This window comes from Microtus pennsylvanicus, chromosome 5 (assembly GCF_037038515.1).
Source record: "Microtus pennsylvanicus isolate mMicPen1 chromosome 5, mMicPen1.hap1, whole genome shotgun sequence".
NCBI classification, from domain to species: Eukaryota; Metazoa; Chordata; class Mammalia; order Rodentia; family Cricetidae; genus Microtus; species Microtus pennsylvanicus.
Window position 1 is genome coordinate 30820522 of NC_134583.1, and position 18014 is coordinate 30838535.

Consider the following 18014-nt stretch of genomic DNA (forward strand, 5'->3'; position numbering starts at 1 on the left):
AAATCTCATTGTGAGGCCCATTATTCTGTATGCTAATTAAAATGGATTGTTATGTAAGGCCTCTTAATTTAACTTTTGTGTTTCTAGGCTGAATTAGTTACTCACAAGGAGGTACCTCTGTCTCACTTGTTGCATTGCGCATAGAAGAATTTTGTCTCTTCTGCCGACTTACGGGTTATCTGTATCTAAACTGTCCTGGCAGTTATTCTCTGATTCATTGAGCAGGTTACTCTGGGTAACCTTTTGATAATCTGTTATCATGTGAAATTACACATGATGAATGTATTGCTATTTACTTTTCATATTTTACTTCCCAAACTAGATTATGATTTCTTGAAGATAGATTATGTACCACCATTTTTGACCTTTCCATTGCATCATACTTCCAGTCCTGAGTAAGTCTAGGTATTTAATGTGAGTTCAAGAAACATCTCTCAACGTTATAGAGTAAAAAATATTAATTAATGCCATTTTATGTTTACAATCAGAAAGGACATGGTAAATTTATATTAGAACTGCCTGCATGTATTATAGAGTGTATCTGAACTGGAGTTTTGTCATTCAATGGGCCTGGGGTAGCAGGATAATGGAGAGCAGGACCGAGACTGCACTCAAGCACAGCAGAGCTAACTGAATAAGCAGTGAGGCAAGCTATGATTCTAAGCATGAAAGAAAAGCTCACTAGAGGTCTAGTGAATGGTTCTGAGTACACAGCCTTACAATGGCATTCCTAATTCAGTAAGACTGTTATCAAATAAATTGCAGTGTATAATTTTTTTCCACTCTTCTTGTAATTAAAATGTTACTAAATCCGATGCAGTTCAGAAGGTTTTCAAAAATTAGACATAGGAAACTTTGATACAGACAAATCCAAAACAATTTATAAAATGGCCCTAGGAAGTAGACCCATTTAACATGTCTACATTGCCCATAATCCAACATTTAGGAAAAACTGAAAGGAAATTAGTGGCCTACCCCTCACACAAGACAGATCCTATGTAAACGAGAAAAGCAGAGTCCTGTGGTATAACTTGGAAGCTGTTGCTAGTGCTTGTGATAGTGGTCCTGACTGGAGAGATGGGGAGAGCATGGTGGTGGTCTCAAGGATGTTGCTAACTTGGTAGGCTCAAAATTAAGTTAAAGAGAAGATCCCCAGAGAGATGTCAACTTTATTAAGGTTCAATTTTAGCTTTTCTTAAAAATGTGTCTATGGTGTATGTGTGTTTGGGTGTGTGGTTTCCCCTCTTTCCTCTTTGAAGCAATGTGGTCATCTTGTTATCATTTTCATTACCTAAATACCATTAAAAATTGTGTCCAAATCTAGGAAAGAGTATGCACTACAATAGAATAGAAGGAAAGTCACCACAATAAAATAGAAATCAATTAAGTGCCAAGACTTCCTGGGTATTGCATGGTTTATATTGAATTTTACTAAGCAAGAATGAAAGAAATGTTAAGTTACGGTTTCTAGTGCCAAAGTTTTGTGTTGATATTTACTTAAAAATATTGAGAATTTCCCAACAAACACAACATTCATTTTCCCTTGCAAATCTAAATTAAATTATATTTAGATGAAGTTTTCAAAGATGAATAGCATTGTTTTTCATATTTGTGTCCTAGGAAACCAACCTGGGGACCCGAGTCACACTACAACTTGAGCGTATGGCTAGGAAAGACAGTGGATGCTTAGGCCAGGGAAATGGAGGAATGTAACCAGTGTGAACAGTGGGAGCAGTAAGAGGCCATTGTCCTCTTACTGGTACACGAACTCCATTCAAAAGGCTTATTTTTCCCTCTTTCCTCTAAGTTGCTATATCACATGATACATTGATGACCTGTTATCTGAAAAGCAGTGACAACTTTCGAATTGTTTCTATTAATTCCATTTCATTTTTAATCTTTCTTATTGTTTTCAAACAGTATTTATTTGTTTTCCTTCATACACACATATCAACCCACTATTTAGAAAAGGAAATAAGCATTTGTTCAATAGTGAAGCCCTTTGCATACATATTAATGTAGGAAAATGAGCAGTAAGAGGATGGAAGTGGAGGACTGCACAAATCTATTCAACGACTAAGTGGAGCATCAGTGTTTCCTGTGCCGTGCATTGCTCAGCATGTTTTTATTGAAATCACCATGGATGCAAAATCAGTAGGTGTGTTGATGATTTCCTGCCTTTCCCTCTACAAACTTTAAATCCCATCCCTACCCTTTCTATTTGCTTTGTTTCATTGGAGATCGCCACTCATGAAAAAGAATTTGTTCTGCTTATTTTTAGGCAGTAATGTTGGTGAAAAATTATGGGTATAGCTTTGGATATGACTAGCAAACCCAATTCACCCCCTGACCTTCTGGCTCTTAACAATTTTTCCACCTTCTTTTCTACAATGTTCTCTGAGTCTTAGGTATAGAACTTGTTTCGTAGATGTATACTTTGGGACTGGGCTCCACAACTCTCCATTTTGATTGGTTGTAGTTTTTGATAAAGGTTTCAGTCTGTTTCAAAGAGAAGTTTCCAGGATAATAATAATAGATCTGCCAAATTATATTGACGGTGGTAGACCACAAAATTTCATACATACAAAAGAACTATAGGCAGCTCAGGAATGCCGAGAGTGGGAGACATAGTCTTACCTAGGGAAGAGCACAGCAGTTGGTTATTCCAGTGCAAATGGGCAGACCAGGCTCAATCTCTGTCTTTGCCCCCCAATGGGTCAGGTTATAAGCTCTCAGCTACTGATCCAGCATCATGTCTGCCGACTTCCAAGTTCCCCACCATAAAGGCCATGGACTAACCCTCTAAAACTGTAATCAAGCTCACAAATAAATGTTTCTATTGCTGTGATAAAACATCAGAACCAGCTCTTTTCCATCTTCCTCTCGGAGAGGCAGCTTTGCTTCTGCCTCTCTCCCCACTTCTCCACTTCCCCCTTCTCTGTCTCTTTCTCCTCTTCTTTCTCTCTCTCTCTCTCTCTCTTTTCCCTTCACCCTTTCCCCTCCACAACCCCCTGAATAAATATTCAACCTCACTCTGCAAAAAAAAAAAAAAAAACATCAGGATCACAGATGACTTGGGTAGGAAAACTTGCAACTCTCATGTCATACTCTGTCGCTGAAGGAAGGCAGGGCAGAAACTTGGTCAGTGCAAGGTGTGGAGCCATGGAGGAGTGCTAATTACTGGCTTGCTCTACATGGTTTGCTTTACCTGCTTCTGTGTAGTCCCCAGAATCACCAGCCCATGTGAGACAACGCTCAGAGTGAACTGAGCCTTCTTCCACAAATTACCAATAAAAAAAGTGTACCACAGACTTGCCCATAGTCTAAATGTAGGGGTGTTTTCTCAATTAAAGTTACCTGTTCCAAAGGCTTTTTGAGGCAGGATTTCTCTGTGTAACAGTTTTGGTCTCCTGGAAGTCACTCTGTAGACGAGACTGGTCTCAAACTCACAGGGATCCACCTGCCTCTCTTTCTGAGTGCTAGGATTGGAGGTGTGAGTCATTACTGACTGGCTGTACCTTATTTCTTATCTGAATTTATTTTACCTGATAATGACCTTTTTGAAAACTCCAATCCCTTGTCCTCCTCCTATCTACTTTTTATATCTAAGTATATGATGTCATTTGTTTAGGCTTATGAATAACTGAGAAGGTGTAGTATTTGTTTTTAAATACGTAGCTAACTTCATTTAATGTAACTCTTTCCAGGCATATCTATGTTGCATAAAAGACAAGTTTTCACTCTTTTTTAGTTATTATTGAGTCACTTTCCACCACATCAACATGGCATATTATTTTACTAATATTGTTTTGGTGGATACCTATGTTAACTCTGTACCTTGTATCATTTTAGTAGTGTCCACTGAACATGGTTACCAATGCCCTTTGTGTCTGTCATAAACTTTGAATGCTACCTTTAGTATCTGAAAATTTGAAATAGACTAGCATTCATATTTCTACGGTCTTTGTCATTGCATATGCTATTTAAAAGGTACTTGTTGTGCTACTCAGACTACACATTTCTTTACTTCCCAGTAAAATTTGTTAATGCAAATATTTGTTTTAAATCATGGAGAGATGGCTCAGTAATCAAGAACATTTACTAGAACCCTATGTCAGGTAACACACAACCACCAGCTATTCCAACTCCAGAGGATCTAAGGCATCTCTGACTTGTGGACATGTGCACTTCCATGAACATTCTTCATAAACATACACACACATGCATACAATTAAAATAGTTCAGAAAAATCTTTTAAAATATTTATTTTGGCCTCCTTATATACCTATTTGAAAGAGTTAAGTCTTCAGCCAAGTTGGCAATTTAAAATATAAAATTATAAAAGTTTCTAGAGTATAAGGAAAAGAAATAGATGCAAATATATTTTGGTAAATATATAAAGGATCATAGGCTACAATACTAGAGATATACCAACCTTTAATCAGAATTAATACAGTTATGTTGGCCACAGATCTTTAGAAGACCCTGAAAATAACCCTTGGTCATCCATCAAGGCAAGAGAATGGAAAGGAAGTCCCTACACAGTTCAGAAACAGACATCAGAGGCCTCAGAGCTGAGACTGACCAGAATTCTCCCAGCCTGAGGGTTAACTTTCATGGTATCCCAAATCACCATGCAAACATCTTTAAAAAGGAGGCAACCAAATTCCAACCTAGCTATGAAACCTTTGAAATATTTTAGCAACCAGCATAGTATGAAAGCATTAAGAGTGCTGTAGTGGCTCACATACCTAAGCAGTGACCAACTAGACTTAAGACATGCTCAGTAAGAGGGATCTTCCTTGTATAATAAGCCTAACTAATCAATTGTTATTGGAGTAGAGTCTATAACCACTAATGTACAAAAGCATCATAATCTCCAATAACAACCTAAACAACTGTTTTTATTCACATTGATAAGTGTTGTCTTCACCCCCAACCAAGAAAAATTCTCTTTACTACAGTTAGAGACAACCACAGAAAACTGCAAACAATAAATAGTCAGAGCTGTAGTGCCTAGTTCCAATGGATAAATCTACAAAATACTCCCAAAGCTAAGGCTTAGGGAACATTATAGAAAAGGGGTTGGAAAGATTATAAAAGCCAGAGGAACGGGGAGCTTTCTGAGAGATTATCTCTCCTAATAACATCAACATGATCTTCTCAAATATGAGCTGAAAAAGAATACAAACAAATGTCAAACTGGCCCATGAGTCCTCAACCTTACACAAAGAACTACAAACAATTGAGCAAATCTGGGAGCAGGAGAGGTGCCCCTCCCCATGCAAGAGCATCCTGGTTGGTCATCAGTGCCTAAACGGTCAACTTTGAAAACATACATATGAGGAACAGTATGAGTTTTCAACAGGTTATATTTAGGAATACTTATAAATATATACTTGTGTATATATGGAATAACAGTTATTAACATAAAGAGGACACAGATTTAAAAGAGAGTGGGAAGGGTATGTGGGAAGGTTTGGAGGGAAGGATTGGAAGGGAGAAATTTTGTATTTAAAATACAATCTAAATAATAAACACAACATCAATAAAAGAATAAAGTTAGAACCTGAAAATGTGGAAAATCAATCAATTATTATTTAAGTCAACCTCTTGAGTCCTCTAAAAGGCAAAAATATTTTTAAAAATGCTAGAGAAAAATATTGTTTCCCTCTTTGTGCACAAACCATTTTCAAAAGGAATGTGTTGGCCTAGTTCCTCTCTCTCTTTCCTTCCTTCCTTCCTTCCTTCCTTCCTTCCTTCCTTCCTTCCTCCCTCCCTCCCTTTCTCCCCTCCTCCCTCTTTTCTTTCTTTCTTTCTTTCTTTCTTTCTTTCTTTCTTTCTTTCTTTCTCTCTCTCTCTCTCTCTCTTCCTTCCTTCCTTCCTTCCTTCCTTCCTTCATTCCTTCCCTTGCTTCCTTCCTTCTTTCCTTTCTTTCTTCCTTTCATCTTTCTTTTCTCCTTTTATGATTTATTTTTTTAAAAAACCTATTTTTCTCATTTTACATAGCAATCCCAGCTCTGACTCCCTCCCTTCCTTCCATTACCTTCACCTCCCCCCACCCCCATCCACTCCTCAGAGAGGGTAAGGCTTCCCATGGGGAGTCAAGAAAGCTAGCACATTGCTTAGAAGAAGGAACAGAGCCCTCCCTACTATGTCGATGTTGAGCAAAGTATTCCTTCAAAGAGAATGGGTTCTAAACAGTCAGTACAAGCAGTAGGAGTAAATTCTGGTGCCACTGCCAGTGGCCCTGCAGTCTAACCCAGCCATACAACTGTCATCCACATTCAGAGGGCCTACTTTGGTCCTATGCTGGTTCCTGCCCTATCAGGCCAGTGTTGGTGGGCTCCCATTAGCTCAGGTAAACTGTTTCAGTGGGTATCCCCATCATGGTCTTGACCTCTTTGCTCATATTCTCACTCCTCCCACTCTTCAACTGGACTCTGGGAGCTCAGCCCAGTGCTCCTCTGCGGGTCTCTGCCTCTGTTTCCATCAGATGCTGGATAAAGGTTCCATGGTGACTTTTAAAATAGTTATCAATCTGACTACAGGGCAAGGCCAGTTCTGGCACCCTCTACACGATTGCTTAAGGTCTTAGCTGGGGTCATCTTTGTGGATTTCTGGGATTTTCTCTAGTGCCAGGTTTCTTATTAGCCCCATAATGGCTACCTCACCGAGATACCTCTTTTGTTGCTCTAAGTCTCTGTCCTTCTCCCATCTCAACTATCACATTCCCTCAAGTTCTCTTTTCCTACCTCTTCTCCTCTCTCCCTCCACTTCTGCCCTCCCTTGTGCCCCCAACACATTCTCTCAGTTTTCTCAGGAGATCTTTTCTATTTCCACTTCCCAGGGGCATCTATAGATGATTCTGTTAGGGTTTTCCTTGTTCTTCAATGGGATTGTGGACTATAGGCCTGTTATCCTTTGCTTTATAGCTACTACACACTTATGAGTGAGTACATACCATTCTCATTTTTCTAGGTCTGGATTACCTCACTCCATATGATTTTTTTCTATTTCTATCCATGTGCATGCAAATTTCAAGAAGTCATTGTTTTTTTATCGCTGAGTAGTACTCCATTTTGTAAATGCACCACATTTTCTTTATCATTCTATTGTTGAGGAGCATCTAAGTTGTGTCAGGTTTCTGGCTATTACAAATAATGCTACTTTGAATATAGTTGAACAAATGTCCTTGTAGTATGACTGAACATCCTTTGGGTATATACCCAAGATTGGTATTGCAGCGCCTTAAGGTAGGTTGATTTCCAATTTTCTGAGAAATCATCATACTGATTTCCAGAGTGGTTGTACAAGTTTACTAGTGGTAAAGAAGTTTCCCCCTTACTCTGCACCATCTCCAGCATAAGCTATCATTGCTGTTTTGGCCTTAGCCATTTTGACAGGTGTAAAATGGTATTCAAAGTCATTTTGATTTGCATTTCCCTGATGGCTAAGGATGTTGGCCATTTCCTTAAGTATCTTTCAGGCATTTGAGACTTATCTGTTGAGAATTCTCTGTTTAGAACTGTACTCCATTTTTTAATTGGCTTATTTGGTATTTTGATCTCTAATTTCTTGAGTTCTTTATATATTTTGAAGATTAGCCCTCTGACTGATGTGGGGTTGATGAAGATCTTTTCCCATTCATTAGGCCTTTTTGTCTTCTTTCTTTCTTTCTTTCTTTCTTTCTTTCTTTCTTTCTTTCTTTCTTTCCCTTGTTCTTCCTTCCTTTCTTCCTTTCTTTCTTTCTTTCTTTCTTTCTTTCTTTCTTTCTTTCTTTCTTCTTTTATTCTTTATACCAGGCTGGCCTTGAACTTGAACTCACAGAGATCCAACTGCCTCTACCTCACTGAGTACTGGAATTAAATGTATGTGCCACCACTACTACGCTCAGTCTGGTTTCTATACAGGTTACAAAAATCTACTTTTATTTTATAGCAGATGGTTAATAGTAAAATTTAGTTCTTACAATATTTCTGGTAGAACTAGTGGAACAGGAAGATATAAGAATGTAGCTATCAGGCTAAAGACTTTCAAAATGCACCCATCTGAGCTAGAAAAAAACCATTCTGAATGAGGTTACCTAGACTCAGAAAGATGAACATGGTATATTCTCATTCATGAGTGAATACTAACTGTAAAACAAAGGAAAGTGAGTTTAAAGTTCACAACTCTAGAGAAGCTAAGTAACAAGGTGAACCATAAGTAAAACATATTTAGATACCCTGGGAAGTAGAAATAGACAAGATTCCCTGACAAAATTGGGAACCTAGGTTTGGGGTGAGAAAGTAGGATAGAAGGGGAAGAGGAGGGAAAATGGGAGGGGTGAAGAGAACTTGAAGGAATGGGATAGTCAAGATGGAGGAAGGACAGAGGAGAGCAAAGAAAGAGATAATTTGATTGAGGGAGCCATTAAGGGATAGACAAGAAACCTGGCACTGGAGAAATTCTCAGGAATCCACAAGGATGACCTCAGCTAAAACCCTAAGCAATAGTGGAGAGAGTGCCCGAATTGGCCTTGCTCTATAGTCAAATTGATGATTATCTTAAATGTCACCACAGAACCTTCATCCAGCAACTGATGGAAACAGAGGCAGACACCTGTAGCAGAGCACTGGATTGAGCTTCCAGAGTGTGGTTGAAGAGTGGGAGGAGTGAGAATATGAGCAAAGAGGTCAAGACCGACCATGATGGGTTTACCAACTGAAACAGTTTATTTGAGCTAATGCGAGCTCACCAGCTCCAGCTGGACAGGAAAGGAACCAACATAGGACCAAAGTAGGCCCTCTGAATGTGGGTGACAGCTGTAGACCGCCTGCAGAGCAGACTGTGGGGCCACTTGTTAAAGTAGCAACAGGATTCATTCCTACTGTTAGTACTGGCTTTTTGGAACCCATTATCTTTGAATGAATACCTTATTCAGCCTAGATATAATAGGGAGGGCCTTCAAACTTCCCCAAAGCAATCTGCCTAATCCTTTCTGAGAAGTGGGTGGGGATAGAGTGTGTGTGTGGGGGGAGTGGAGGGAATGGAAGTAGGTAGTAGAAGGAAGTGGTACCTGGGATTGTTATGTAAAATGAAAAAAAGATAGTTTTTTAAAAAAATAAACTAAGATATGTATCCATCTGTTCATAGTGTTAGAATATACGGCAGAGGGATTTCATTGATGTTAGTTTTTCAATAAGTTGACTATGAGTTATCTAAAACTACTGTCTATCCTGTGTGGATATGATTACATCAGGTGAATTCTAAAAGAATATCAGAGAAGATCATGTTTGAAGTCACAAGTGACCCTGACAGATCCCTTCAAGTCACGAGTGACCCTGACAGATCCCAACGCAGGCAGAGGACCACTGTGGGTAAGGGACAGGCAGATATGCCATGCAGAGAGAGTTTGGGTATGGATAGTTTATTTAGTGGATGTTGGGAGGGCATGGAAAGGGTAGAGAGTATGGGGGAGAAAGAGGAAGAGAAAGGGAGAGAAATAGAGGGACAGAGAAAGAGAGGGAGAAGAGGAGAGCAGGGAGGAGGGAGGCAGAGAGCTGGCAGAGAGAGGCAGAGAACAGGTAGTTTGCCTGGATTTGAAGGACAACATTATTTTGAGGGTGGTTACGAAGAGGGGAATATTACAGGCATGATGAGTGGACTCTCTGGGAATCAAGAACAGTGGGACAAGAAGCAAAGGGAATGGTGCTCTTTAGACATCGGAGCCAAACTCTGTTACCACGGAGTGAGCTTCAAGATGACCTTTGGTCCCTTGTTCAGCTCTTTAACTTCAGAATGCCATGAGTCTGAGAACTGGATGCAGCGAAACTGGACTGAAAACCCTAAGACACAGTGAGATAATAATTGTTTGCCTCCAAACCACTGAGCTTGTGAAAATGTTTATGCAGAAAAGCAAAACAAAACAATAGCATAAAATGGTTTGTGTCTAACTCACCCCCTACAAATATGCTTGTGCATTTGATTATGGAAAATCTTTGGGTATTGTTTGTGGTTTTATAAAATGGGTTCTTGCCGTACAGCTGTAACTGACTTTTATTATCTAATCTCCTGCATCAGCCACCAGAGTGCTGGGATTAAAACCAGGTACAAACATCTTTAGCTGCATGCTTCTTAAGGACCTCACAACTCAACCTTGACTTTCTAGTTCTTGTAGGACTGGGAAATGTATAGAAAAAGAGGGGAACAGTGCTTAGAGAACATGGCACGCAGTTATTTCAAAAGTTTTGCTTTAAAAAATCAATGTGCAGGTATGTCCTAATGTCTTATAGAATATAACAGTAAAAAATATATATTATGCATTTCTGGCTGTGCGGTTAAAAATAATATTATTTATGAAACATCAATAATACTGTCTGGGTTCAATTATTTGGCCTTTATTCTGGAGTTTTTATATTTGTTCTATTAGTTTTGACAACCTAACAGGACTGTGTATCCTTGTAAAATATTTTGAGATCTAAGTATTTGACTAAAATACATAAACTATATAAAGGATAAGGATTGCTGAGGTGGTTCAGCTGGGAAAGGCACTTGCCTTACCTGAGTTCAATCCCTGGAAACCATGTGTTGAAAGGAAAGGGAAAATTCTTATAAATTGTTTTCCGTTTTTTATATGTGCATTGTGACACACACACACACACAAAATATGTAAAAAATTAAATATTTGCATGTAGTCAAATCCCAAATTTAGAAAATAAGTTTATAAATATTACATGGATTTTGTGTTTTTAGCAGGAGAAGTACATTTCTTAGAATTTTGACTTCTCAGGAATCTATTTATTAGTTTTGTTTATTTATCTGTATGTGGGTTTTTCCTGCATATATGTCTGTGTAGTACCATGACCATTCAATTCCCATAGCCATCAGAAGAGGGTATTAGACCATCTGGCCTTGGAGTTACAGATGGTTGTGACCAGCCAGCCCAAGTACTGGGATTGGAACCCTGGTCGTCTGGACAGGAAATCAGTGCTCTTAACATTTGAGCCACAGCTCAGCCTTTTTTTTTTTTTTTTTTTTACTTTATAACAATGTTTCTGACTTACATGGGGCACATTTGAGACTCATTTTGTTGGTTTCCTAGAAAATTTAAAGATTTTAATGATAAGTTTTTGGCTTTAGTACAACTTAGCTTTGGTTATTACTGAGCATTTCAGTCTCATGCCTGCGCAGTTACCAGAGATGGGGTGGGGCCTCCAGAGTATGCTTCTCAGCTTGCTTGTATAGCTCCTTCAAGGAGGCTTGAGATCTTACCACAGGGCAGTTATGACTCAGCTTCCTAAGATGAGCAATGGCAGAGGCTGTGTGTGAACTACAGAAATAACCACAGAGACAGTCAGCCCTCCGATGCTTGACTACCCAGTCTTGGAGGAGAAAGCGTAGCACTTGGAGTACACTAAATGGCTTGCAGGTGAGTCACTTTGTCCATGCGCAGCCCTTACTGATTGGAAGAGATGATGATACAAGTGGCAGACCATGAGAATCTGTGACACTCTAAACACTGACCAGATTAGCAAAAGAGAAGAGGAAGGCTACACACTGCTGAGTTCAATTTTGTGAATGCTTTGAAATCTAACTTCTATTATGTTCTGATAAATTTACCTAATGTGTCAAGGTGGTAATTTTTCTATAGCTGTCCATTTCTCTTTATTACAAGTCATTCATCTCTGGGTCTTTCACACAGTATTGGGTTTCCCAGAATAAAAACTATAATTTCTGGTTTCTCCGGAAATACAATACTGCATCAGTGATAGGTGAAGAACTGTTGGCAGTTTTGATTCCATTTTTCACTTCTGATGGTTGAAATGTGGAAACAGAGCCATATGATGTACTCTAATGTAAAATGAAGAATCTTCCTCGGGTAGCCAGAGCAAGAATACAGAACAACAGAGATCAGAACCTGTGGAGATGCCAGCCTGTTTATTGCGGGGTAGTCAGTAAATCAACTTCCCTATGTCCAAAATTACTTTTGTTGTTGCTAGAGTAGCAATGCTCACATTCTAATTCTGTTTTTTTCAAACTATTATGAATACTAGCCTTTCTTAAAAATACAATTTAAATTGCAATGCAATGTGTATATTAATATGTGGCTAACTAAAAGATATGGTAGTAAATCCAGGTATGTATACTCTGATCTATCCAGCATATCTCAATCTGCTACTTTACTTCATTCCATTAAACTAATGATGTTGTTAACAACCAAACATTTTCATGAGTGAGTGTGTGTGCATGTGTGTGTGTGTGTGTGTGAGAGAGAGAGAGAGAGAGAGAGAGAGAGAGAGAGAGAGAGAGAGGAGGAAGAGGAGAAGGAGGAGGAGGAAATGATAAATCTACACTCAGTCACAATGATCAGTTTAAAAACACTGTCTAAATTATTGCAGTAAAGCAGAAGTGATTTACAGGAAAGCGTGTTCTATGGAAGAGTCTATCTTCTTAAGCAGAATCCTTAGTGTATTTTAAAGCTGGCAAATATAAACTTCTTATTAGTTCTTACACCTTGTTTACTGAAAGTTTGAAACGATTTAAGTGTAAAATTTTGCTTACTTATAACAATTATTATGCATTCTTCAGTGTGTACTCAATGCTTGTATTGAATACTTGTAAATAACTAAGACATAATTCTCCTAAAAAGCTAGTCTCTGTTGTAAAGAGATTAAAGCATAGTGCATCAGGTGACAAAACTATACCTGTCCTCTTGCTTTTCCCTCCTCCCTAGTGTCTGACAGTCATCCAAGGTGATCCCTCTTTTCCCTAGTGTCTGACAGTCATCCAAGGTGATCCCTCTTTTCCCTAGTGTCTGACAGTCATCCAAGGTGAGCCCTCTTTTCCCTAGTGTCTGACAGTCATCCAAGGTGAGCCCTCTTTTCCCTAGTGTCTGACAGTCATCCGAAGTGATCTCCCTCCTTAGTGTCTTGACAGTCATTGAAGTGATCCCCCTCCTCCTTATTGTCTGACAGTCATCCACGGTGATCTCCCTCCTCCCTAGTGTCTGGCACCCATCTGAGGTGATTCCCCTTCTCCCTAGTGTCTGACAGTCATCTGAGGTGATCCCCCTCCTCCGTAGTGTCTGATAGTCATCTCAAGATGAATAGACAGTGGAAGTTAATTGCTAGCAGTCTAACTCAAAGCACAGGAAGTTGGAGGTGGTCAAAGTGTGAAAGCTCATCTGCAGCCAAGAAGATGATGAGAAAAAAAAAAACAACAAAAAACAGAGGAATCACAGAAGCACAGTGACGAGCTTGGTCTGCGTTTGGTTGGCTTTTTTCTAAAAAAAAATTGTCAGAAACAGAATGCTTCTGCATACAAGACAAAAGTTTTTTGAGCTCACCTTTCCTTGGATACAGAACTAAGGTTTTAGTGTGAATTGCAGCGAGAACAAGGACAGCGGTATACGAACGTTATCGAGTTGCTTTCAGTAGCAAACCTGACATGTATATGGAGGCTTATGACTCTTAAGAAATGAAATACTAAAAATCCCTTTGCACTCCAATATATTTGACATTTTAAGATGATTTATGATGTTTTTTTTCCAAACTAAAATCTTAGAAATATATTTTCTTGCCTATTTTGTATTAACCTGGGCTTGAGCTGGGGAGACTTTCCTTATCTTGAAAGTTGCAGGAAGGTTCCCTTGCCACAAGTATCTTGGCGGTAAGAGAGAGTTCAGATTGCATGAAATGATTTCTTGTTCAGGTGGAGAGAGTCTGTGGGTATTTGATGCCAGCCTAAGGTCCAGAGTTGAAACAGCTCTGTGAGAATAAGGACGAATTTTAAGGATAGAAATAATGGCCCATAGTTGTGCTTACAGTGCACACAGAAAGAGGATGAAGTCAGTGCAGGCTCAGCTCAGAGCTCCTGCTGCCTTCATGTTAACCACAGTTGCTGTCGGCACGTAATACCCAGGAAATAGACCCCCACCACACTTGGAGGATCTTATATAGGATGACAGAGAACAGGCTATTTAAGCAGTGGCCAAGAACAACCTGATGGTCTCTGCTACAAATTGAAAGTGAAGGTTACTTTCTTGTAGACTTTATCTTAAAGCAGTAAAACGGGTAACTGCAGCTACAACTGAAAGTATTGATTTTGTAATTTCAGCAAATTAAGAACAAGACAGAAAACCTATTAAACCTTTCCACTGATTGCCAGGGTACTTTTTGGTGATTCTGAGGGTGACATTAAAATTACATACACCTGTCTCTTTAAAATGAAATATATATGTTTTATAGAAGATGGCTCCTGTAGTTTTTGTAAGTACATGGATTTTCACTTTTTAAATGTGAAATTTGCAAGGCCTAATGTTATGACTGTCATATAGTATATCTAATTTACATAAATTTTCAGAGGTTAAAGATAGATATACGTTTATCACATTTTGGTAAATTAAACTTTTCACAGACTCAAGACTTCTAAAATAAAAATAGTAAAAGAAACTCCAACAGTATTACATGTCAAAACATTTTGAGTAATGACTTCACAAAAATATATTACAAAGACTAGTGAAAAAAAAGATCCAATTATAGTCTTGTGTACAAGAGTAAAACAAACCTATTTGAAAATGTTATTGAATGCATCAAACTTTTAAAAATGTGATTTTAAAATTTAAGTGAATATATTAAAATTCACATTAATCATAATGTCAAAGAGGAAACTGGTTATGAAAAATATGATAACAGAATGGATAGCTTACAGTTAAAATAAATTCAGAAAATTTATATCTGTCTTTCTACACTCACTCACTCTAAATATTATATTTATTAGTTGGTAGATAACATTAGAGAAAATAAAGCTTGAAAAAGAAACCTTCATAAGTAAAACAAAACGAAAAACTGACAAGTCAATTCCAGGATTTTTCATTCGGTTGTGAAATCACAAATAAATTTGTACTTTTGTTTATAAGATTTTCTTTTTTATTATGGTGCAGTCAATATGTAATTTTTACCATATATGATACCAATCCTCTCATAAGACAGATACATGTTCCCTAAAAGAAAAGGACCATTCTCCCTCTTACATGAAGTATCTTTTGAGAAGCATTTTACAGTTTCCTTAAGCACCATTGACTATGTCCACATCAGATCTTGACCAAGGTAACATAAAATTATTACAATACCGCTACTCTCTGGTAAAGTAGAAGGAGCCATCTGATTAGCTTGGAAACTCCATTATGAAAAATGAACAGGAGTTTCCGGTGAAAGTGATCCCACATAGGCAACTTTGCATGAGGGGATTCCTGACCCAAATGATGACGTGCAGTTGGATTAGAATAATCAATCCCAGGACTCACTGTCAAAACCACTAGTCATTACATTCAACACTATGATGAACATCATGAAATATTTTGAGATGCTCTCTGTAGTTAGCATACTGAAATCCAGCTTTTAGACACATGCAGTAAAAGAGGTAAAATAGTTATATGAAAAACCCGAAGAAATTCATATAAAATTTATATACCTTCCATAGAATGAACCAAAAATAATATGGTACACTAACATTTGTTATGTTTATTTGACTGTTTTTGATATCTGAGAAAAATAATATTTCATGTAATTTCACATAATATAAAATAATTAAATAAGATGGGAGTTGGTAGCACACACCTTTAATCCCAGTGCTCGGGAGCCAGAGACCAGCACACTCACAGCTCTCTGTGCGTTCACAGCCTGATCTACAGAGTGAATTCCAGGATAGGCTCCAAAGCTAGAGAGAAACCTTGACCACCACTTATACCACAAGTTGTTAAGTGCTATTGCTTTTAATCCCCTCATTAATATAAAAATACAATTTCAATTAATGATGAGAAGACAAGTTGCACTGGAATATTCTTGACAAGGGATCAGATAGCCAAGGAAGTCCTGTCCTCAGCATAGTGGCTGAAACAGTCTTGGATGGCACATAATCACATTTGCCACTCATCCTCAGATGGCTGAAACTAGACCAGAACTCTTAGCTCTCTGATTTGGTTCTCTACATGAGTAGTAAATTTGGAATCTTTAGAATTTTAGTCAGGAGATTCATTTGCTATACTAGTTATACTTAGGCTTCCTTGAACTGAACATTTTTGGGAAGGCATTAAATTTGTCCCACTTTGAATAATTTATTCATTATGCCATCCACAAATATTTAGTTGGCATTTTCTATATCTTTAACACTGTTATAAACAATTTAAAAGATGCAAAGATGAATCAAGTAATTATTTTCCTTCTTTAAACACATGACAATCTGGGAGGTCATCTGTTCAGGTATGGGAATCAGGACTGCGTGGTGATAACAAGTTTCCAGCTTCCACAGTGTGTTTGCTACCAGCAGTTTTCTCTCACTACATTTCTTTTTAATAATTTTCACAGCAGGAGGTAATAAAGTATGAAATTTAAAAACATTATTTTATCAGCTCGAGAATTCTCCAAATATATAAGAAAAGATTGTTAAAGAATGAATGTGCACAAAACTCATAAAATGTGTACTGCTGAAGTATGGTCTTAAAGTAATAGAAATATTTTTTGAAGATTATTTTACTTTGGCTCAATGAACTGTGATAAACATTGAATTCAATACTTCCATAGTTGTCAGAAAGATCATTGTATGTAGCAAGTGATCATAATGCTATGTTATAAATAGCAGAAAGGTAAAAATCTATTAAGACAAAAATGCTTTGGTGTCCAAATGTTATCTTTACAGGATTGTGTTTGATTATGGATTTTTGCTAAGTATTTTGTTGAAACTGTCACGTGGGTCTTGTATTGATACATTTAGCTTGAAAGTAACTCAGACATTGGATGAGAGAAAACTCTTGTCAAAAGCCCTTGATAAGACTGCGATAAAAAGGAGGGCTATTATTCTAATGGACTCTTATACTAAATAATATAACCTCTACTCTGTGCACATTAAGTCTTGATATAGTGCTATACAGTATTCTGTTTTAACTAGTATCATCATATTTACAAACCTAAAAGAAAATTACAATTGGATCTTGAAAAATGCTTCTGAAATGTTCAGATCAAAACAGTTTCCTTAATTCTGAAAACATAAAAGTATCCCAGATGGCACAGATTTATTCTGTTTAATTTGAAAAAAACTGAGCCATTTGGATAAGTTCAGATCCATTTTGGCATTGAAAAGCACTTGTCTTGAAGCAATATGAAAGACTTGAGAAAAAGATGCTCTGACGAGTTAACTAGCCGACACTCTGTCTTTATATCTAAACATAACATCTTCAGGGCACTGCAAATGTAAATTGTGATCGTTGACCCAAAAGAGAAATGTGCTTAATTCAAGCTGTGCATCGCTCCATGTCAGATCAGTGTTAGTCAATACAAGCGGAGTGTCGGTCGTATCATCTCAGGAAGTCAGCATCATGCAGACACTGCTGACATGGGAGAAAAGAAGGAAGGAGGGAATTAAAAATTAAACTCTCATTTTTGTGTCTTACAATAAAAGTGATGTTCTAACACATTTTTGAATAAACATATTTCTAGGTAAATGATGACAATAGGATTATACTTCCATTCCTAGACATAATAGTATAGTAAGTGGTATTTAGATGTTTTATACCAAAATTGGTTGTTATTTAGACAAGCTAATTAAGGCCTACATATCAAACGTATGATCATACTTTTCTTTCAGATATTCATGGTATTTATCTCTTAATATTTATAAGAAGCTTTCACCTAAATTTTCAGAGAAGAGCTTCCAATCAAAGCCAGTTTTGTGTACAGAATTGTTCTCAACATAGTACTCCAATTACTCAATGCCTCTTACTGCACTGAAGGTAAGTATGCTACTACTTACTACACTCTGCCCCATGTGGTTATGCATTTCTGCTCTTGATGGAGGAAGGTCATTGTTTAAAAAAATAAAGAAACTGCTTGGCTGGCCCTCATAGGCTAAAACATAGGTGGGAGGAGTAAACAGAACAGAATGCTGGGAAGAAGAGGAAGTGAGCTCAGACTCAACAGCTCTGCTCTGGAACAGAGATGCGATGCTCCCCTCTCCCGGACAGAGGCAATAGCTCT